We start from the raw sequence: 23,936 nt of genomic DNA, 5'->3' as shown, positions 1-23,936 counted from the left end.
AAAAGCTGCCTGAAATTGTAGAGTAACACATCGAGGCCAAAGCGACTTGGGATATCCTCCGCCCCGACTTTGATTTCCAAAGGATGCGAGAAGGGTGAAAAAGCTGGGAGCTGGGAGCGGGAAAAGGTCACCAGGTCGCAAAGGTCACCAGGTCGCAAAGGTCAGAGGTTATATTCGAACCTAGGTTTTCTGACTCCAGAGCTAGGTACTATTTCTATTATTCTATGATTTCTTCAAAAAAAAAAAAAAAAAGTTTTTCTTTGTCGCTATTTCTATTATTCTATGATATCTAAAAAAAAAATTTTTTTTTCTTTGTCGCTTCAATATGAAATAAAACCAACTCTAGGTTCTGTCTATATAACCTCTGACAGACCCTTCATCATCCTGGATTCTTGGCCCTGACTTGTTTCTGTTCAAGAATCAGCCTAGTTGACATATTTAACATGTATAGGACTGCTTGCCATCTGGGGGAGGGGGGAAGGGGGAGGGGGGAGGGGAAAAATCGGAACAGAAGTGAGTGCAAGGGATAATGTTGTAAAAAATTACCCAGGCATGGGTTCTGTCAATAAAAAGTTATTTTAAAAAAATAAATTAAAAAAAAAAAAGAAAAAAATGAATCAGCCTAGTTAAGTGCAAATAAGCTCATTATTGGAAGGCTGGCCACCAGGGTTTGAAGTTTTCAGCGGCAGCCACTAAATGTGGACTAGCAGAATCATACTCATGGAATCACAGAAGCTTGACGGTTTATTATCAGTATCATTGAGTGGTTTTTATTTTGTCCAAATGTCCTTGGCGTAGAGTAGGACCTTAATATTAAATGTGTATTTAGTTGAAGACTCTCCATTCATTCAACAAAAGTTTATTGTTCAGTGTCTGAAAGGTATATTGCAAGGTCCCCAGGAAGACTTCTGCAAAGCTGCCTAATTCATATACACTGCCCCTTGGAGTTTACAGTTCAGTGAGAGAACTTTGAATCTTGAAAGTTCTGAAGTTTCATTAATAAGCTCATAAATCCTCCATACAATTTTAGAAATTATTTTAAAGCTTTACCGATTTTTTAATATTACATTTGTAGGTTACTCTCATGACATGAGAGTTGTCACAATGTAAAACAGTTAAGAAAAACTAATAATTGTGTTCTTGTATGAAAGCTCCTAATATCTTACATCTGCAGTAGAGTATCCCCCTCCCTTTTTTAATTAACAGAAATCTATTTTTTTCTAATTTCCAACCAATCCATTTTAAAAAGAAAAATTTGTTTTAAAGGAATTCCTTTTTTATTATTATTATTATTATTTAATAGCCTTTTATTTACAGGTTATATGCATGGGTAACTTTACAGCATTAACAATTGTCAAACCTCTTGTTCCAATTTTTCACCTCTTACCCCCCACCCCCTCCCCCAGATGGCAGGATGACCAGTAGATGTTAAATATACTAAAATATAAATTAGATACACAATAAGTATACATGACCAAAACGTTATTTTGCTGTACAAAAAGAATCAGACTTTGAAATATTGTACAATTAGCTTGTGAAGGAAATCAAAAATGCAGGTGGGCATAAATATAGGGTTTGGGAATTCAATGTAATGGTTTTTAGTCATCTCCCAGAGTTCTTTCTCTGGGCATAGCTGGTTCAGTTCATTACTGCTCCATTGGAAATGATTTGGTTGATCTCGTTGCTGAGGATGGCCTGATCCATCAGAACTGGTCATCATCTAGTATTGTTGTTGAAGTATATAATGATCTCCTGGTCCTGCTTATTTCACTCAGCATCAGTTCGTGTTTTAAAGGAATTTCTTATCATAAATATGCATAGTCAAGCAAAACAATTTCCCTCAATGACTGTATTTTTAAAAATACATGTATCTCATTCCAGACCCAAATTATATTAGCTATTACAAAGAGATATAAAGCAACTAAGTAGTATAGTAGAGAGAATACTGGGTCTAAAATCAGGAAGACTTATCTTCCTGAGTTCAAATCTGACCTCAGTCACTTATTAGCTATGTCATTTAACCTTATGTGCCTCAGTTTCCATATCTGTAAAAGGAGCTGGAAAAGAAAATGGCAAAATACTCCACTAACTTCAAGTAGGGTCATGAACACTGATTGCACAACAATGGATAATATGTTTCATTATCTCTCCTCTAGAATTATGAATGGTCATTGTATTGATAACAATTCTTATGGCTTTCAGAGTTGTTTTTATATAGTTGTAGCAATTTGTCTCCTGAATATGTTCATTTCATTCTTCATCGGTTTTTAAAAGTCCTTAAAATTATTCATTTTTTAATATTGATGTTAACGATATAAATTATTCTGTTTCTGATTATTTCAGTTTGCATCAATTCATAATAGTCTTTTCCTGGAGCCCTTAAATTTAATAGGTCCATAACTCATTATCTCTTCCTTTAAAACCTCACTGAGGTTTCTCCATATTTTTATGGTTTCTCCATATTATTTTCCTCCATTTTTCACTATCTTTTACTGCCCTCCCTGCCCATATCCATTCTGTTGCTAAGGCCTGAAGATTTAACCTATGCAACATCTCTTCTCTAATATTGCTATAACTCTTGTGCAATTTCTCAGCATGCCATGCATTGACTATTACAATAGCCTTAGGGTTGGTCATACTGCCTCACACCTTTTCCCAATCCAGTCCATCCCCCATTCAGTCACTTAAGGAATTTTCTTAAAGCACTAATCAGATCGTGTCATTCCTATACTCAGTAAATTCCAATGGATTCCTGTAGCTTCCAGGTTCATATACTAAATCCTATGTATACCATTCAGAACTCTTTGTAACCAAGTTCTTCCCCATAGCTTTCTATGATTACAATACAATCCTGCCTTCCTACTCTATCCCATCTCAATGTGTTTGATCTACTGGCCTTGTGTTTCCATGAATAAGACACTAAGACACTTCTCTCAGTCCTGGGCATTTTCACTGACATCTCAAGTGTCTAGAATTGCCTCTCTCCTCATCTCCACTTCTTAACTTGCTTGGCTCCAAGACCTACCTAAAATCTCACTTTCCATAGGAAGATGAGATTTCCTAATCCCTCTTTATTTGAGTGCCTTCTCTCCATTAATTATTTTCTATTTATCTTGTATATAGCTTGTTCATACATATTTGCATGTTGTCTCTCCAATAAGATTTTAAACTTTCTGAGGGAAGGGACTGTATTTTGCCTTTTTTTGTTTGTTTTTTTGTTTCTCCAATATTTAACACAGTGCCTGGAACATGGTAGGTACTTAATAAATACTTACTGACCAACTAATTTCCATGTTTCTTTGAAATTATTTTTTCATTCCATATATCACAACAGTATTCTTTCACCTTGATATATCATAACAGTTATTCTAAATAGTTGGAAATATTTTTAGCTTCTAATTTTTGCTACCACAAAAAGAAAGAGGCTATATTTTTTGTATGTACAGAATCTTTTCTTCTTTGTTTGAACTCTTTGGAATTTAGACCCAGCAGTGCTCTATAGAAGTCAAAGGGACTTCTATAGAGGTATTTTTAAGTACAGTTCAAATTGCTTTTTAAAATTCAGTTTTATTTTATTTTCAGTTCCAAGTTTTCTTTTCCTTCTTCTCCAACTATTGAGAAGGCAATAAAAACAAAACCCATTACATTATGTATACCCATTACAAATATGTATAGTCACAGAAAACAATCTCGCTTAGTAAACATGTCCAAAGAAAGAAAAGAAGAGAAAATATGCTTTAATCTTCATTCTGACTCCAACAATAAATGAATAATATGTTTCATTATGGGCCCTCTTGAATTGTGTTTAGTCATTATATTGCTCAGTTACTGAGTATTTCAAAGTTGTTTATTTTTAAATTATTATTGTTACTATATAAATTATTTTCCTTACTTCACTTTGCATCAGTTGATACAAGTCATTCCAGGTATTTATGAAATAATGTCCTTCATCATTTCTTATACTTTTGCAGCACAATAATCTTTCATCACATGTATATGCCATATTCAACCACTTGATGAGCATCACCTTATTCTAGTTCTCTGCCACTACCAAAAATGTTGCTATAAATCTTTTTGTTTACATGGGACTTCCTCTCTTTCCATGATCTTTCAGAATCTGATAGTCATTGCTAGATCAAAGGATATGCACAAGTTGACAACTTTTGGGGCATAATTCCAAATTGCTTTCCAGAATCATTGGATTAGTTCATATTTCCACCAATAGTCCATTAATGTGACTATTTCCTGACAATCTCTTCAGCATTTGTGATTTTCCCTTTTTTGTCATCTTAGTCAACCTGATGGATATAAGATGGTACCTTAGAGCCATTTTCATTTTCACTTCTCTAATTATTAGTAATTTAGAATTTTTTCATTTATCTATTAGTAGCTTGGACTTTTTTCTCTGAATATTGGGGAATGTCTTGTACTCTTATAAATTTGGCTCAGTTCTCTATATATCCCCCCAGTTTCCTGTTTTTCCTCCTCTTTTTAGCTGCGTTTATTTTGTTTGTGCAAAAACCTTTTCATTTTGTAAAATCAAATTTATCTATATTACCTCTTATAAACTTCTCTTTCTCTTGTTTGCTCATAAATTCTTCACCAATCCATATATCTGACATGCATCTATAATTTCTTCTATCTTTCACTAACTTAGTTATAATATGATTAGTTATATATCTAAACCATGTGCCCAATTTTGAGCTTATATTGGAATATGGTATGAGATTTTGGTCTTTATCAACTAGATATAGTTAGATATAGATAGATGGATAGATAGATAGATAGATAGATAGATTTTTCCATAAATATTCATTAGAGAGATTGGTCTGCAGGAGATCATTATAAACTTCAACAACAATACTATATGATGATCAATTCTGATGGACTTGGCCATCCTCAGCAATGAGATGAACCAAATCAGTTCTAATGGAGCAGTAAGAACTGAACCAGCTACACCCAATGAAAAAACTCTAGGAGATGACTAAGAACCATTACATCGAATTTCCAATCCCTATATTTTTGCCCGCCTGCATTTTTGATTTCCTTCACAGGCTAACTGTGAAGTTATTTCGGAGTCCGATTCTTTTTGTACAGCAAAATAATGGTTTGGACATGTATACTTATTTTATATTTAATTTATACTCTAATATATTTCAACATGTATTGGTCATCCTGCCATCTAGGGGAGGGGGGCAAGTCACTTAACCCCAATTGCCTCAGGAGGGAAAAAGAGTAGATTTGTGTCATTAAAGGAATTTGGTAGGACTCCTTTTTTTTCTTTTTTTTAATCTAAGTTTTTCTTTATTCCTCCCCCCCACCCCAACTCCTTCATCTATTTCTTCAAACAATTTATGTAATATTGGAATTAATTTGTTGTCAAGTTGTTCTCTTTTTTTGATGTAAGCATCTAGAGGCATAAATTTTCCACTAGCACTATTTTGGCTGCATCCCATAAATTTTTGAATATTGTCTAGTTGTTATTATTTTGTTGCAATTATTTTGTCCTTTGATTCATCCATTCTTTAGGATTGTTAATTTCCTATTAATTTTTCATCTAAGTTTCAGAGGTCCTTTATTAAAGTTAATATTTAATACATTATGGTCAAGAAAAGATATATTTAATATTTTTTGCATTTATTTGTGAAGTTTTAATGCTCTAATGAATGATGAATTTTTGGTGAAATTGCCATGTACAGCAACAAGAGAACTGCATAAATATGTACACATATATTGTGTATTTAAGATATACTTTAACATGTTTAACATGTATGAGACTGCCTTCCATCTATGGGAGAGGATAGAAGGAAGGAAGGGAAAAGTTGGAAAAGAAGTGTTTACAAGGGTCAATGTTGAAAAATTACCCATGCATATGTTCTGTCAATAATTTTTTATTTTTAACTCTAATTTTTTAAAAAAGTAAATGAAAAAAGAAAAAAGAAAGAAATTGCCATGCATAGTTAGGAGAAAGATATACATCTCTCTGTTCACATTCAGTATTCTCTGGAAGTCTATCACATTTAATTTTTCAAAAATTTCATTGATTTCTTTAGCTTCTTTCTTGTTTAAGGTTAGATTTATCTTGAAGTAAAATGAGGCTCCTCCACAATCATAAATTTATAATCTATTTCTTCCTGTAATTCATTTAACTTTTCCTTTAAGAATTTAGATGCTTAGATAACTGAATAAATATATATAATATATTGTATTTAACGTATACTTTAATATATTTAACATGTATGGGACTACCTGCCATATATGGGAGAGGGTAGAAGGAAGGAAGGGAAAAGTTGGAACAGAAAGTTTTCCAAGGATCAATGTTGAAAAACTACCCATGCATTTTTTTTGTAAATAAGAAGCTATAATTTTTAAAAAAAGAATTTAGATGCTTATTTTTCTTGTGCATCATGATAAATGTGGAAATATATATAATATATATAATAATATAATATAATATAATAATAATATAATAATATAAATATATATAAAAGAACTCCACATGTTTAACATATATTGGATTATTTGCTGTCTAGATGAGGGGGAGAAGGGAGGGAGAAAAATTTGTAACACAAGGTCTTTCAAGGATGAATGTTGAAAACTATCTTTGCATGTATTTCAAAAATAAAAAAACTATTATTAAATTTGTTTTTAAATTTAGACACTATGTATTGGAATACCTGCCATCTGGGGAGGGGAATTTGGAACAGAAGGTTTTGCAAAGGTCAGTATTGAAAAATTACTCATGCATATGGTTTGTAAATAAAAAAGAAATTTAGATGCTATACTGTTTGGTGCATACATGCTCGGTATTGATATTAATATACCATCTTTGTTGAACACTACTTTTTATCAAAATGCTATTTCCTTGTTTATCTGTTTATTTTGCTTCTGTTTTGTCTGAGATCATGATTGCTATCCCTGACTTTTTTACTTCAGCTGATACTTATAGATTCTTTTCCAGCATCTTATTTGAAATAATTTATTTTTCTGCTTTAAGTCTATTTCTTATAAACAACATATTGTTAGTTTCTGGTTTTTAATCTATACTATCCTCCTTTTTCATGGGTAAATTTATCCCATTCATGTTCACAGTTATGATTGCTGTGTATTTCCCTCTATTCTAGTCTTTTATATTTTTTCTTTTCTTTTCTCCCTTTTGTATCTTTAACAGACTGTTTTTCTTTTGATTGCTACCTCTTTAAATATGCCCTCCCTCTTCTACCCTCTTCTCCTTTCTCTTAAGTACTTTCGTTTTATTTCCCTTTTGATTAAGATGAATTTCTATATCCAGTTGTATGAATATGTGTATACTTTCCTCTTTTAACTTCCTATGCTTCTCTTGAGTTCAATATTTAATGTTAAATTTTCTACACAATTTTTATATTTTCATCAGGAACATTTGAAAGTCCTCTTAATAGTAATTAGAATTTTATCAAATCTATAAGAATCCAAGTATTATTTCCTGTGTGGGATGGCACCCCTAACTCAAAATGACTACTCAGAGATTTCTCAAATTGGAGAACAGAAGCTTTATTAGAATCTCATGAGAAGCGGGTAGTCCCCTCACTGAGTTCTTCAAAGAGAGGAAACCAATTTCACAGAAGTTAAGGGCGATTATATAGTCATAAACCACAGGAATCCAAGACCCTCTCCCCTTATCTGGTTAATTTTCTCTACTTGCTCAATGCTTGCTCAAGTAGAAGTAACTTACAGGTTTGCTAAATTCTAGTTAGGCTGATATAGTTGATTTTTTGTAGGTGTGTTTGCTTAAGTTTATGGTAATCAGTTTGTTACAAGGTTTACAAATGCTTGTGCTGGTATGAGCACTCTATTGTAAGGTCTGTACAAAGAATTTCGTTTTCCCAAACCCATTAGACCTTCATAAATATATATAGGTTCAATCTACCTTAGTTAATGATTTTATGAGAAACCACATAATCCCTCCCATTCCCAATTGATAAAAGGTCACTTATAGGAAGTTGGAGTTCTGAGTATGGGGTTCTAGGTCAGAGGGAAGAACTGAAGGAGGACCTGAAGCTAAAGGCACCATTCCTCCATGCCCCAAGACTGCTCTGCTACAAATTAAAATAAAAAGAGTAATTATGTTATACAAATGAGGTATGAGAGGAAGAACTGACACAGAAATTAGATGAGGAGAAGGATTGATCTGGAATCCTGTTCACATTAGGAGTGGGTTAAAGAGGGAACAATATATATGAATATAAAAGTCTTTTAAATTAATAAATAAGAGGGGGAGAAAATAGGATAAAGGAGGGCATAGATTAACAGGAATGGGGTAAAGTATGTAGATTAATGGGAATTTTTTTCTCTTAATGTCAAATTTTCTTTTTTTTTTTCTTTTTAAAAGAAAATTTTATTGATTTTATTGATTATTGTTATTGATGAAAATGATGATCTATCATTTTTAGATATACATCCTCTAGCCTCCCTTTACAAGAAAAGAAAAAACAATTAAGCAGATAAGGTAAAGCCTGAAAATATTTGTCCTATTCTACATTCCAGCTTCCCTCATCTCCTCAAGGAAAAGTGGGACATACATTTTCTTATTTTTTTTCTCAAAGGCTGAGACAGACATTAATATCATATAGGCTTTGGCTTTGTTTTAGTGTTCTTTTCAATGCCATTATTGTCATCATTATGTACGTTTCCTTCACAGTTCATATATGCCTAACCAGATTTATTTGAATTCCTTATATTTCATCTCTCTTAATGCACAACCAAAATGTATGATAAGTCACCCAGCATAGTTTGCGAAGCTTTTCCAAATCATTTGGCACCTACTTTGCTTATTATTCTTTACTATCATAAAAAACACAACTATGAATATTTTGTTGTAGAACTTCTATTCTGTCTTTAATTTTCTTGAAATTTTGGGGACATATCTTTTTTTCCTAAAGAAATCACACTCTTTAATGTATATCTGTTTACTTTCTCCATGCTCATTTGGAACTATGCTCAAAGAACTATCAAACTGTGCATACCTTTTGATCCAGCATGTCTCTACTGGGTCTATATCCCAAAGAGATCATAAAAAAGGGAAAAGGGCCTACATGTGCAAACATTTGTAGCAGCCTTTTTTGTAGTGGCAAGGAATTGGAAAGTAAGTGGGTGCCCATTAGTTGGAGAATGGCTGAATAAGTTATAGTATATGAATATTATGGAATATAATTGTTCTATGAGAAATGATCAGCAGGATGATTTTAGAAAAGCCTGTAAAGACCTATATGAACTGATGCTAGGTGAAGTGACTAGAGCCAAGAGAATATAGTATACAACAACAGTATTTAATGTGATGATCAACTGTTATGGACTTAGGTCTTTTCAACAATGAGGTGATTCAAGGCTATTTCAATAGACTTGTGATAAAAAGAGCCATATGCATCCAGAGAGAGAACCATAGAGACTGAATGTGGATTATAGTATTTTCACCTTTTTTTTGTAGTGAAGTTTGTTTGTTTTTCCTTCCCTGTGATATTCTCCCCCTTTTGTCTGATTTTCCTTGGGCAGCATGACAAATGTGGAAATATGTTTAGAAGAATTGCATGTTTAATCTATATTGTGTTACTTGATGTCTAGACAAGGAAGGGGAAAGGAAGAAGAAAAAATCTGGAACACAACGTTTTGCAATGTTGAAAATTATTTTTGCATGTATTTTGAAAATGAAAAGATATTTTTATTATTAAATAAATAAAATTATTAGAACATGTCATATAAAATAAATTCTCCATGCTCTTCTTGAACCCTCCAACCTAAAGTGCCCCTGTAATATTTTGACTTTGGTTCAAGATTCTTCGACTTTATGGGAAGCTTCTCCTAGTTCTCCTTTTCCTAATGCTCCAAAATATCTTTTTTTTTTTTTTTTTTTGATGTTTCATCTACTTTTGTATCTCATTGGAGACAGATTTTTGATGGGGTTGGCACTGTGGCTTCCATTGCATTGTCTCATTATCCTGATTCGGCTCTGTTCTCCAAACTTTTACAAGCATAGAGGATTGAATTGGTGGATAATCACCAAGGAAGCAAGTTTTTATTATCCCTGTACCATATATGTGCCAGCTACTATGCTAAGAATGAAAGACTTCCTATCCTTAAGGAGCTTATTTTTGAATGAAGGAGGCAACAGGTATATTTACTGGAATATCTAGAGAAGAAATCCAGATAAACACAAAGATTATTGTTGTCTCTTCCAATTCTGGGAAATAGTGAAGAAGAACTGGTCTGCATAGTAGGTGGCTGAGTTTGCCATGACAGTGACTGGTGAGTCCAGGATTAGGACTAAACTTCGTTCAGAGAATCAAGGACTAATTGCTTATTCATTCATCTCCCTAAGTGACAAGGGCCTGAAATAATATAATTAGAATATAATCAAAGATAGATCAATAGCTCAATTCACCTGACCAAACGTTGGCTGGATTAAAAAGAGCTTCTGATACTCATAGGAGTCTTCCATGCCTGTCTTTGAAGAGGCCGTTTGGGCAATGGGGCAATCGATTTAATGAGTGTCATTTTTAGTGGAGAGGTAACACAGTCCTGGAGGAAGGGTCCCAAAGTGGGTCTCCAGATTTCTGGGTCAAATTCCAAGTCAAGGATTCACTAGCTGAGTGGTGGTGGGCAATAAGTCACCTTGATGTTCTTTTCTTTTTCTTATCTCTCTGGATTCAAATCTCCCAAAGTGAGGGCAGCAGGACCTCGGATATCTCAGAACAACCTTGAGTAAGATTTATTTTTTTGGTCAACTCCAAAAATAATGTTATCTTATCATATTTCATGACCCCTGAAGTCAGATCTGTTTGAAGCTTTTTGGATTCACAGCAAATAAGATGACACTTGTCCATTCATATGGAGGTCATCTCTGATGATTTTACAGAAAGAAAACTCAGATATGATGGGTACCAGCTACAGCTCTGAGATCTTGCTGCAGCAGTGGGAGCACACTATCACTTGGGCAGGAAAAACTCCATGGACAATGCCCAAGTCCCCTCTGGAGAGCTAATATCATGGTGGTCCCTAAATTGGGAAGAATTACTACCTCCTGAGGGGTTGTAACCCTCCAATTTTTTTTAGAGGTTGATGATAAATGGGATTAAGGATTTAGATCTCAGGAGGCCCTCAGAGACCAGCCCCATTATTTTCTTCTTCTTCTTCTTCTTTTTTTTTTTTTAGTCTTCTGATTTTATTACTTAATGTATTACAGAGTTATTAATTTCCATTTGGCCAGTTTTGATTTTCAAGAGTAAATTTTCTTTACTCTTTTTTCATATCCTTCTTACAAAGTTCTCATTTCTTTTCCTATTTTTTCCTCTATCCATCTTATTTGATGAAAAAAAAATGTTTTTTCCTGCTTTTAAAACTTTTCCTTTAGGAATTTAGGGACTCTTAATAACTCTTTCCTAGAAATTTAGGAATGCTTTCTTTTAGGAATTCTTTGGACTTATGTCCAATTTTCATTTTTCTTTGTTTTTACTTATAAATAGTTTCAAATAATTGCCTTCTTATATGTTTGTATCTTGACTTTCCCTGTTATCATAGTTGTTTTTTGTTGCTTATTCTTCCAGTTTACTTAACTTTGCATTCTGTTCTTTGCACTTCTGGGAGTGATGTCTGACCTGAGCTTTTGTCTTTTTCTGTCCTTCAATTGATTTCAGAGGTCAGTATGGGACTCTAAATTTTCAGTGATCCCAAATTAACGTGATTCAAAGAGAGATCTATTCACTGTTCTCTTTTTCTGAGCTCTGCAAATTTCTGATTTGTTGGGCTTGTGCATTCCTAGGTTTTAATAGTCTTCTACAGGGCTCATTCACTATTAGTCCGCTGGTAGATACTGCAGTTTTGGAGCAACTGAACTCTAGCTCTGCTTTGGTCTAGGATTCCTGCCCTTATTATTCCATTGTAGAATTATGTATTGGTATGAAGGTTAAAACTGAGCAACCTATAGTGAAGTTGGTATCATCCATCTTCTCTCTAAACTGGAAAACAGAAATGCCCAAAGTGACTGCAATAGCCCAAAGAGACTCAACATATTCTTGAAAAAAATCTAAAAAAACAAAAAAAATTTTCAGTGATGGAGAATAAACTTAAAAAGAAAAGAAAAAAAAATTAGAGCTTTAAGAGACCAATCTTTTCTTCCCTCCAGATCTTGCCAACTCTACTCCAGTCACAGGATATTAATTCTCATCAATGAGGAGAGTTTCATACCCAAGTTCCAAATGTGAGATTTGAGGGCTAGATTGTTTAAATCTCTTATTTACTTATTTTAGCAGTTTTTTTTTAAAAAGCTGGCACAATTAGTTCTTTGTCTTATGTAGTTTTCACTTATTTCTTGAAATAGAGCTCCAACATGGCTCTTTTCAACAATGAGGGGATTCAGGCCAATTTCAATAGACTTGTAGATAGAGCCATATGCATCCAGAAAGAAGACTGGGGGACTGAATGTAGATCACAACATGGTATTTTCACTTTTTTGTTGTTTTTTGCTTGCTTATGTTTTCTTTCTCATTTTTTCCTTCTTATTTGATTTTTCTTGTGTAGCATGATTAATGCTACACAATATGTTTTTTTCAAAAAAAAGAAAGAAAGATAGCTCCAAAACAATGACAACAGACTTCAGAAAAAAGTCCACTGTTATTCAAATAGACCTACTTTTAAACCCAAGCTCTCAGCTTTTCATTGAAGGCCAATAATAAGTCACAGCAAAAGCCTCTCTTGCTCATTGGGTTTTGATAGTTCAGTGTGAGTATAAATAACATTTTCTGTTCTGGCCAGAAACTCTGGAGGAGAGGGTGAGGTTGACAACTTTGGCTCACTGAAATCTAATTCATGGACAAGTCAAGCCATCACCTTCAAGAGGTCATTGGTCCTTTTCTAGAACTAAAGACTAACAAAAATAGATTCCATCATATTCCAGGAATATCAACCTTCTTGCTGCCTGCCCCCTAGTTTGCCATTCCACTTTTTGCCTTTGCACAACCTGTCCCCCATACTTGAAATGCACACTCTTCTCACATATGTTTTTCAGAAACTCTTCATTTCCTCGCATTTCAGTCCTTTTTACTAGTTTTGTGATCTCCTCCCTCTCCCTCCAAGCAGAGGACCCTTTGCTCCATACATCTTCTCAGTTGCCATCTCTCCTTGTTGCAATAGGAGTTATTAGCACTACCCTTCAGAGTAACTGCACTTATTTGGATGTCATTGCCTGCTGTAAGACTTCTGATGTTCTTTCCTTATCTTTTTTTAGGAAAAGGAAGGTTCTCTAGTTTCAAAAAAATAAACATCGATGAATTCTAGTTACACAAAAATATGGAAGTCAGAATTGAACATAAATTAGCTATGGTCTGACCAGAGAAGAGAACAGCAGGAATAAGAAAAATCATGATAAATATTAAATGATTTAATTTTAGGAAATTCAACATATATATTGCATAAATCTCCATCACCTGAAGGGCAGGTATATTACATTTTATTTTTTCCTTAGAGTTCTCTGGTATTGTAATGCCAGAGAAATTGAGGCAAAACAGAGATTCTTTTTTAATATTTTAATTGTGGAGAATTTAGACTAGCTGAAGCCAACAGGCTGAATGGGGACTCTTGTCTCAAAGCATTCAACAGTGAGTGATTAATTCATGAGACTTTTATAGCTAGGGGAAACAAAGGCAGATAAAGGGTGTGGGGGAAGTTAGGATACTGGGTGGAAGACAAGCCATAATCGAAGGAAAGGATCATAACTTAGTCTTGACAGGATGGTGTCAAAATAAGAAGGTCATAGGGCAGGAGACAGGGAGGCAAAGGGCAATAAAAGGAGAGGGAATTATCCCAGCAGGCATTTGAGAAAAGTTGCCTAGAGTTTTATGACTCAGTAGTATTTCAGGGCCTCTCTAACTTAATTTCCCCATTCCTAAGGAACAAATGAGGGGGGCTACAATAGTTTTATTCAGGGCATAATAATTCAGGGAAACTGAAGCATTACAATATCTACTGAAAATTGTTACAGACCCTACTATTGTTGTTCCCTCAGTTGTAAGAGGTGGTCCTCTGCAATAAAGTTCCATTTATTCATTAACAATCAGATTAGCTTTTACTAAAGAATATTTACTTCAAAAAGTATATATAACAAATATACAGATATACTCCTCCAATACATAGAAGGCATAATCCTCCTCACTTGTAAATCCAAAAATATGTGCAATGTGTAATACTTGTGGCTCTCTCACTTCCATGAAGGAGTAGTTTATAAGAATCCTTTCATGTTACTTCAATTGAGTACTGCTTGAGTTTTATAATTTTGTTACATTTTGAATTCATTTTTGAATTTTGGGAGTGTAGTTTTTTCCACTCACATTGTAGTGATTATTGTGTATATTGTTTTCTTGGCTTTCACTCTGCATTAGTTTATATATTTTTTTTCATGTCCCTCTGTATCACATGCATAATTTTTTATGGTACAGTAAAATTCTATTACATTCTTTACTACAATTTGTTTTGCTATCCCCCAGTTGATGGTTATCGATTTTATTTCCAATTCTTTACTATCAGAAAAAGTAATACTATAAATATTTTACTACATATAGAACTTTTTATTAATGAATTCGTTAGCGTATAAGCTCCTCTGATTCAAAAGATATGGACATGTTAGTCACTTTTTTCTCTCCTAATTCCAAATTTCTTTGCAAAATGGTTATACCATTTCACTACTCTACCAACAATGTATTAATGCACTTATCATTTCACAACTCCTTTGTCATTCATTATTATCATTTTGGTCAATTTTTAGGGTATGAGGTAAAACTCCAGGGTTGTTTTGATTTGTATTTCTCTCAGTGATTTGGAACATTCTTTGCAATTCTTCTTTTGAGAACTGGGTGTTGGTTTTTTCTTTCACATCCTTTGACTTACTTATCTATTGGAGAATGGCTATTAATCTTATATATAATTCCCATAGTAATTATTCCTTATCAGAGAAATTTGATAAAAGGATTCTTTCCCATTCAAGTACTTCTCTTCTTACCTTAGATGCAATAATATTGTCTGTGAAGAAGTTTCCAATTTCATGTATTCAGTTATATATTTTATCTTTTGTAATTGCCTCTATCTTTTGTTTGGCTAAGAATAAATCTCCTCTTCTTAGCTATGAGAGGTATATAATCTGTTTCTCTTGTAGAATTTCTTATACGATAGTATAAGAATATTAATTTATTTTAATATTAAGATTATGTATCCATTTAGAAGTTAGGCAGCTAGGTGTCATAGTGGATAAAGTATTGAGCTTAGAATCAGGAAAACTCAAATTAATGAGTTCAAATCTGAGTCCTGACACTTACTAATTGTATGACCCTGAGTAAATTATGTAAACCTGTTTGCCTCACCTTAAAATGAGCTAGAGAAGAAAATGGCAAACCACTCCAGTATCTTTGACAAGAAATCCCCAAAAGGAACCACAAAAATTTTGACATGACTGAAAATTGACTCAGTAATCAAAAGATTGACTCAATATATTTACAATCTATTGTGGAATATAGTATAAGGTGTTGATATAAGTCTAATGTGCCAGATTGCTTCCCAATTTTCCCTGCACTTTTCATCAAAGAGCATCCCCCTATGCTTTTTGTGTTATCAAATATTGGGTTGTTGATTTCTATTGATTCTGATTCTCCCTTGTTTAGGCTGCTACATTGATCTACTCTTATTTTTTTAACCAATATCAAATGGTTTTGATGATTGCTGCTTTACATCATAGTTTGAAGTATGGATGTATCACTCTTCCCTTTGTCCCTACATCCTTTTATCCTTTTCCTAAAAATGCCAGATCTTGTGTTTTTCCGAATGAATTTTATTATTTTATCAAATTCTATGAAGTAGCCTTTTAGTAATTTGACTGGGATAACATTAAAAATATAAATTGAATATACCTCTAGTCATTAAAGCTTTTTTCTTAAATTTCCTTAAGGAGCACTTTATAATTGAATCTATATAAAACTTTGGAATCCTCAGGTATTTTATGCATTTTGTAATTATTTGGAATGGATGTCACTTTCTATTATTTCTTCTATTTTTAAATTAAAAAATTTAAAATATCTTTTTATTTTCAAAATATATTCAAAGATAGTTTTTAACATTCACCCTTGCAAAATCTTGTGTTCCGAATTTTTCTCCCTCCCTTCCCTTATTCCCTTCCCTAGCCGAATAATTCAATGTATGTTAAACATGTATGGTTCTTCTATACATATTTCCACATTTATCATGATGCACAAGAAAAATCTGATCAAAAAAGAAAAAAAAAATGAGAAAGAAAGCAAAAAGCAAGCAAACAACAACAAAAAAAGGTGAAAAAACTATGTTGTGATCCACATTTAGTCCCAATAGTCCTCTTTCTGGATGCAGATGGCTCTCTCCATCACAAGTCTATTGGAATTGGCTTGACTCACCTCATTGTTAAAAAGTCACATCCATCAGAATTGATCATACATAATCTTGTTGCTGTGTACGATATTCTCTTGGTTTTATTCATTTCACATAGCATTAGTTCATGTAAGTCTCTCCAGGCTTTTCTGAAATCATCCTGCTGATAGTTTTTTTTAATAGAACATCTATTATTTCTTCTTGTATTTTGTTATTATTATATAGAAATGCTTTCAATTTTGGAGAGTTTATTTTCTAGCCTGCTACCTTATTGAAGAAATTAATTGTCTCAATTAGCATCTTTGCTGATTCCCTAGGATTAATAGCTGACATTAATTGAGAACTTGATGATATCCTTCTTGAGGATAGGAACTCAGGAACTATTTTGCTTTTATATTAAATCCCTGTCACACTGTCATATCTATAAAATGATTTCCTTAATACATCTTTGTTAATTAATTAAATGTTGCTTGAATAATGCTATCAACAATGTTGGGTCACCTCCATACCATGATAGAAGATCTTTAGCCAGAGGTGGGCCAGTGTTTACTAAGTTTCAGGGGGAGATGGAATGTATAAACAACACACTTTTAAGTTTAATCTGCTTTAACATTTTCTCTATAACTTTTAAATTTATATAATATATAAAACATAGCTTCTGCTGATTTTTGAGGTATATAGATCAGCAGCACTAAAAATTACTAATTGGCTCTCAAAATGGCTCCTGTATACCCCTGCCTTAAGTAGAAGATGGTATATAAAGAATATTTAGGTTCTAGGTTAAAGAAAGTATAAAGAATAGAAAAAAGATATATAGGAAAACTTTTCAATATGCTGCCTGAAGCTGCTTTTTGGCTAAATTCAGAAGAATGGATGTAAAGGGAAACATCTAAGCACACAAATAATTTTCCTTCTGTTGACTTTGCCTAGGTTTCACTTGTCAGCCAAGTGAAGCACATTACATTGACAGAGATTTTGGATATTGAAACAAAACTTACTATCAGGTTGCAAATCATTTTCAAATATCTAGGCATGTGGGGAAATACAAAGAAGTAAAAGAAATGATGAGTCAGGATTACGGATAGGAAAAGCCATAGCCATACAGGGAACCATATGTGGAAGGTTTTGTTAAGTATTTAGACCAAAGAGGCCTGGATTTGTAACCAAACAAATACTTCTTATATAATTATACTTTCTCAGTAAATACACAAAAAGGCAAATTGATATCAACTAGTTGCGGGATATGGTAAAGGACATACTAAATGGAGGCTCATAAATAGTGTTAGAACCTACAACCTCTAACTATTATCTCTGCAATCTTGAGGAAAGAAGTCAGCCACTTTCTAGTGTGCCACACACATCAGTATGAATTCAAAGAATAAATCCTAAAGGAACATTACATGTAGGAAGTTTTTTGAGGTAAATCTTGAGCCCTTTGCATTTGGAAAAGTCCAACTTTAGAAAGACAGAAAGAAAGAGAGAGAGAAAGACAGACAGGCAGAGACAGATAGAGAGACAGAGACTCTCCATCCAATTCTCCTTATTGGACACTCTCATTTTGGGGTTTTCTTAGCAAAGACACTGAGTGGTTTCCACTCCTCCAGATCATTTTATAGATGAGGCAACTGAGGCAAACAAGGCTAAATGACTTATCCAGTGTCACACAATTAGTGTCTGAGGTGAGATTTGAACTCAGGAAGTGAGTCCTTTATTTCAGGCCCAGTACTTTATTGCAGCAACTACTTGTCCCATGGACAGGAATGAAATGCAAAACATTTGTTCACATTGCTTAGATTTTTTAAAAAATAAATTTTATTGACATATTTTAAAATAAATCTCATTGGTATACTTTAAATATTTAAATATGTATAAATATATAAAAATTAAACATGTATAATGTATGACATAGCACTTATACATATTTAATATATAATTTGTTACATGTGTATATTATATATTTCTTAATCATACTATTTATAAATATTTAAAATAAATTTATTGGCATATTTAAAAATAAATCTCATTGCCATATTTTAAATATTTAAATATGAATAAATATATCTACAAATATATAAAAATTAAACATAGATAATGTATGACATAGCATTTATATGTAATTAATGTGTAATTGGTTACATGTATATATTATATATTTCTTAATTATACTATTTATAAATATTTATTTAAAATAAATTTTATTGGCATATTTTATTTTAAAATAAATTTTCTCTTGTACTTTTCTCCTCTCAGAGAGCAATTGCATTTTTTATTTTCAAATCACATGCATGGATAATTCTTCAACACTGACCCTAGCAAAACCTTGTGTTCCAAATTTTCCCCTCCTACCCTCTACCTTCTCCCCTAAATGACAAGTAATCCAATATATGTTATACATGTTAAAATATTTGTTAAATCCAATATATGTAAACATATTTATACTATTATCTCGCTGCAAAAGAAAAAATCAGATCAAAAAGGGAAAAAAAGAGAAAGAAAAAAATGCAAGCAAATAACAACAAAAAGAGTGAAAATGCTATGTTGTGATCCAGACTCAGTTCCTACAGTCCTCTCTCTGGGTGTAGATGGCTTTCTTCATCACAAGATCATTAGAACTGGGCTCAATCATCTCACTGTTGGAAAGAACCAGGTCCATCAGAATTGATTGTCATATAATATTGCTGTTATCGTGTATAATGATCTCCTGGTCTTGTTCATTTCACTTAACATCAGTTCATGTAAGTCTTTCCAGGTCTCTCTGAAATCATCCTGCTGGTCATTTCTTATAAAACAATAATATTCCATAACATTCATATACCACAATTTACTCAGCCATTCTCCAACTGATGGGCATCCATTCAATTTCCAGTTTCTGGCCGCTACAAAGAGGGCTGCCACAAACATTTTTGTACATATGGGCCCCTTTCCCTCCTTTAAGATGTCTTTGGGATACAAGCCCAGTAAAAACACTGCTGGGTCAAAGTATATGCAGTTTGATAGCTTTCTATATCTGTCACATTGTATAAGAAAAATCAGATGCAAAGAGAAAAAACCCATGTGGCTCATCATTCTTATAGAACAATAATATCTCATTACTTTCATATACCACAACTTATTCAGCCATTCCCCTTTGCTGGGCATCCACTCAATTTCCAATTCCTTGTCTTTCTAAACTTCTTGAGAAAGCCATTTACAATAAGTGCTTCCACTTCTTTCCTTTCATTCTCTTTAACTCTTTCCAGTCAGGTTTCTGACCTCACCATTCAAACTGAAACACCTTTTTCTAAAGTTACTTATGACTTCTTAAATGCCAAATCTAACGGTCTTTTAAAATTTTCATTCTTCAGAATGAAATTCCTCTTCTTGAAATTCCTTCTAAGTTTTCATATTACTTTTTCCTGGTTCTCTTCCTACTTGTCTGAACCTTCTTTCTCAATCTCTTTTGCTTGATTGTCATCCAGGAGACACTCACTGTGGGGTGTCTCACGAGTTTTTCCTGGGTCTTCTCCCTCTTTATTATTTCACTTGGTGATTCATTAGCTTTAGATTTTCATCTCTATGCTGATTCTCAAGCATATCCAACCCTAATCTCACTCCTGATCCCACCCGTCTCATTATGCAGCTACCTATTATCTCATATGGGATGTTTCATAGATTCCTTAGAGCTCAGAAGGTCCAAAACTGAATTCATTATCTTTTTCTCAAAAGCCTTCTCTCACTTAATTTCTCAATTACTGTTAAGGGTACCACCACACTCACAATCACTCAGGCTTGCATTCCAGATGCCATCCTCTCTTCTCATCAACCATATCCGATCTGCTACCAAACCCTGTTGATTTTGCCCTTGTAATATTTCTTGAATGTCCCCTTCTCTCTGATACTGTTTACCACCCGGATCCAAGCCCTATCACCTCATGTCTGGCCCACTATAATTACGTATTGATTGGTCTATACCTGCAACGGGTCTTACCTACTCCAATTCCTCTTCCCCTTGGCTATCAAAGTGATCTTTCTGGCCTGGAAAGACTTACAAAATGCTAAGAGAAATGAGCAGAATCAGGAAATCATTGTACATGGCAATAACAAGATTATACAACAATCAATTCTGATGAATGTGACTCTTTTCAACAATGAGATGATTCAGACCAGTTCCAGTGACCTTGTGATGAAAAGAGCTATCTATATCCAGTGAGAGACCTATGGGAAATGAGGGTCTATCACAACATAACACTCTCACTCTTTTTTTTTGTTGTTGTTGTTGTTGTTGTTGTTCACTGGCATTTTGTTTTCTTACTCATTTATTTTCTTTTTTTGATCTGATTTTTTTTTTTGTGCAGCAAGAGAATTGTATAAATATGATTATACATATTGGATTTAACATATTTTAACATATTTAACATATACTGGATTGCTTGCCATCTGGGGAGGGGGCAAGGGAAGGAAATCTGAAACACAAGACTATGCAAGGGTCAATGTTGTCAAATTATCCATGCATCTGGTTTGAAAATAAAGAGCTTTATAAAACAAAAACAAAACCAAAGTGATCTTTCTAAAGTGTAGGTTTTATCATATCCTCCTCTACTTATTAACATCCAGTGGCTATTACCTCCAGGATAAAAAATAAAATCCTCTGGTGTTTCAAGTCAAGGTCCTTCATAACCTGCCCTGCCATATAGTCTTTCTGTCATGTATTCTTGAATCCAGTGACTCCACAAACAAGTACTCTCCTAACTCAAATTGTTAAGTGACTTGCCTAGAGTCACACAGCTAGTAAATGTTAAAAGTCTGAGTTCAGATTTGAAATCAGAGCCTCCTGATTTTGGGACTGGTGCTTTATCCACTGTACTATCTAGCTGCCCCCTCAAGACTTTGTAGCTAGCCATCCCTCAGAAGTGTCCATCCCTTTCTCCTCATGTCTACCACCTGGTTGCCAGGATTCCTTCCAGCTAAAATCTCACCTTCTACAAGAAGACTTTAGCTGGAAGGAATTCAAGAAGACTTGCCAGTAGATTCTAGTGCCTTCCCTCTTCATGAATATAGCTTGTTTGAACATAGCTGTTTGCATGTTGTCTCCAGGGATGTCTTTTGCTTTTCTGTGTATTCTCAGTGTTTAGCACATATAATAAATACTGAGTGAAAGACTGGCAATTGCGATTTCCGCATTTAAGTGTGGAATTATATTAAGATCTCGATTTTTTTGCTAAGTAGAATTGGGAAAGCAAGTGAAAAGGCTATGCTGATGCCTCTGTAGAACTCCACAAAAGAGTTCTGGATGGCAAATATAGACAATGCATCTCAGCTGATTTGTAATAGCAAATTTTTAGTAAGAAAAGTGTAATGGGGCAGCTAGGTGACACAGTGGATAGAACACCAGACCTGAATTCAGGAGGACCTAGCTGTGTGACCATAGGCAAGTCACTTAGCCCCAATAGCCTCAGCACAAAAAAAAAAAAAAAAAAAAAAAAAAGAAAAGTGTAATCGGGCATAGGCCTAGTCCTCAGAACATACATAGATTTGCCCTTAATTATGAGTGTAGTGTATGAAACATTCTCTACTTGGTTTTAATCCAACATATTGAAGCTTGATGACCTACCCTTCTCAGAACATACATCTAGTACTTTTAATTAGCTGACCAGCTAAAATTAATGGTGGATACTGTTGGTTCTATTGAATGCTCCCTTATTTATCCTGGTGGTTGTCATATAAGGAAGAACATGCCCTATCTTCTGCCAAGTTACCTATATCTATAAATGTCTATAATTGAAATTCTCCATTGTCACTTTTTTCCTTTTTTGTGTTCTTTCCTGATGTTAGGAGAATGAGCATCCAGAAATGGAACTGATCATGTAACAACTTTATGGACTTCAAAATGTCAGAATCATCAGAAGTTCCCCTTAGCAATCAATTAGTTGCAGATATTACTGGGGTGTGCCTTTGAGTCTGAGTCCGTAAGCTATCCTGGAGAGGCAAGCTACTTAATCCAACCCATCTTAAAAGAACACAACACTGTGCTGATCCAGTTAGGAGGATCTAACTCATTTGAGCAAAGGAGCAACTTATGCATCAATACTAACCTAAGAAAACTTACTGGGGCTTCACAGAGACAGAAAAGAACTCCTGGAGTCTTGACTCACAGACTTAAGTGATCCCTAACTATATGCCTCAATCCCATTATGCATCCATCTCTGTTTGTGAAAGAGGGAGAATGTGTTCTCAAGTTGAAAGGTGTTTTGTACAAACGGCTTTAAGTTTAAGCCCATTATATCCATAGAATCATGCAGATGGGAGAATACATCCTTAATTTGGTGGGTATTTTGAAAGGGCAATTCTGCATTATCTTCTCAGTAAAATCTTTTTGTAAAAATTGATACCAACTAATAAATGAATATTGGAGAGAACATACCAGTAGGGTCTTTTAAACAACAGTATTCTCACCTTAGAATTTAATAGGCTTGACTAATTTTTTTTTTTCCTTTAAAAGGATTTAGAACTATTTTTAAGATCTGTTAGCTATCCATATTTATTTTCAGATGAAGCCAAAGTACTATCTGTTCTGAAGAGAAAAGGATTCCTTAGAAACTCCCTTCAAAAGAGGCAGCTAGATGACTCAATGGTAAGATTACCAGCCCTGGAGTCAGGAGATTCTGAATACATTATTTGCATCTACACACTGGACAATGTGATGCAAGGACAATGTCCTAAATAGGTTAGACTGACCAGTGTAGTATGGCCACCCTCAGGCTGGGATATTTCAGGCTTAAAAGTGAAGGTCTGCTTAGACACACAGATAACTCAGATCAAGATCAAGTAAGCCTGAAAATCCCACAAAAAACTAGAAGGGGGCAGAGCGTTACCCTAGTACAATAACCCAATTTAAAAAGGCAGCAAAGAGTAAGTAAAAGGAAGTGTTGACTATACTAAAATTATCATCCTGGAATACTCCCCAAACCAACCTATTAATAGAAACTAATTTCACAACAAGAAGCAGAAACTAAAAATTTGTTAATGATTTTTTTTTTTTTTTAACAAGGAGAATGTGAATAACCAGAAAGAAACGAAGCAAGAGACAAAAAATGAAATAGAAAAGATCTGGTAAAAAAAAAAAAAAAAAAAGAATTAGAAGAATCACTAGCTTAGAAAAGTAGTAAACCTTATTGGGTTCTCTGAAAATCACTATAGACTAAATAGAAATAAATGACTTAATGAAACAAGAAATAAGAAAACAAAATCAAAAGACTGAAAAATAGGAGAAAATTTAAGACATTTGCTTAAAAAAACACAACTGAGTTGTAAAAGAACTAAAGGACAGATAACTGAAGAATCATTGGACACAGCTGGGCATGGTAGTAAACATACTTAGTTGCAGCTACTGGGAAAGCTGAGGCAGATCATGGCTTGAACCTGGGTGTACTGAATTTCAGTAGCACTAAAAATTAATTGAGTCTATATTAAATCTGTATGACAGAGTGATCCCTCAGGGAGTAAGAAGACTCACCATTCTGTCTGAGGGGTGAAATAGCCTAGAC

The 23,936-nt window shown here is 33.8% G+C and overlaps 1 long non-coding RNA gene across 1 annotated transcript; it reads left to right on the top strand.

The window, feature by feature from the left end:
* Positions 1–85: 85 nt before the first annotated feature.
* Positions 86–23,574, top strand: LOC116421511. The gene is made up of 3 exons (XR_004231900.1): positions 86–205; positions 6,659–6,721; positions 22,225–23,574. It is a non-coding gene; the product is annotated as an uncharacterized LOC116421511 (long non-coding RNA).
* Positions 23,575–23,936: the final 362 nt, after the last annotated feature.

Source organism: Sarcophilus harrisii, chromosome 2, assembly GCF_902635505.1.
Source record: "Sarcophilus harrisii chromosome 2, mSarHar1.11, whole genome shotgun sequence".
In the NCBI taxonomy this organism is placed as follows: Eukaryota; Metazoa; Chordata; class Mammalia; order Dasyuromorphia; family Dasyuridae; genus Sarcophilus; species Sarcophilus harrisii.
This window is presented reverse-complemented; position numbering and strand designations above follow the sequence as displayed.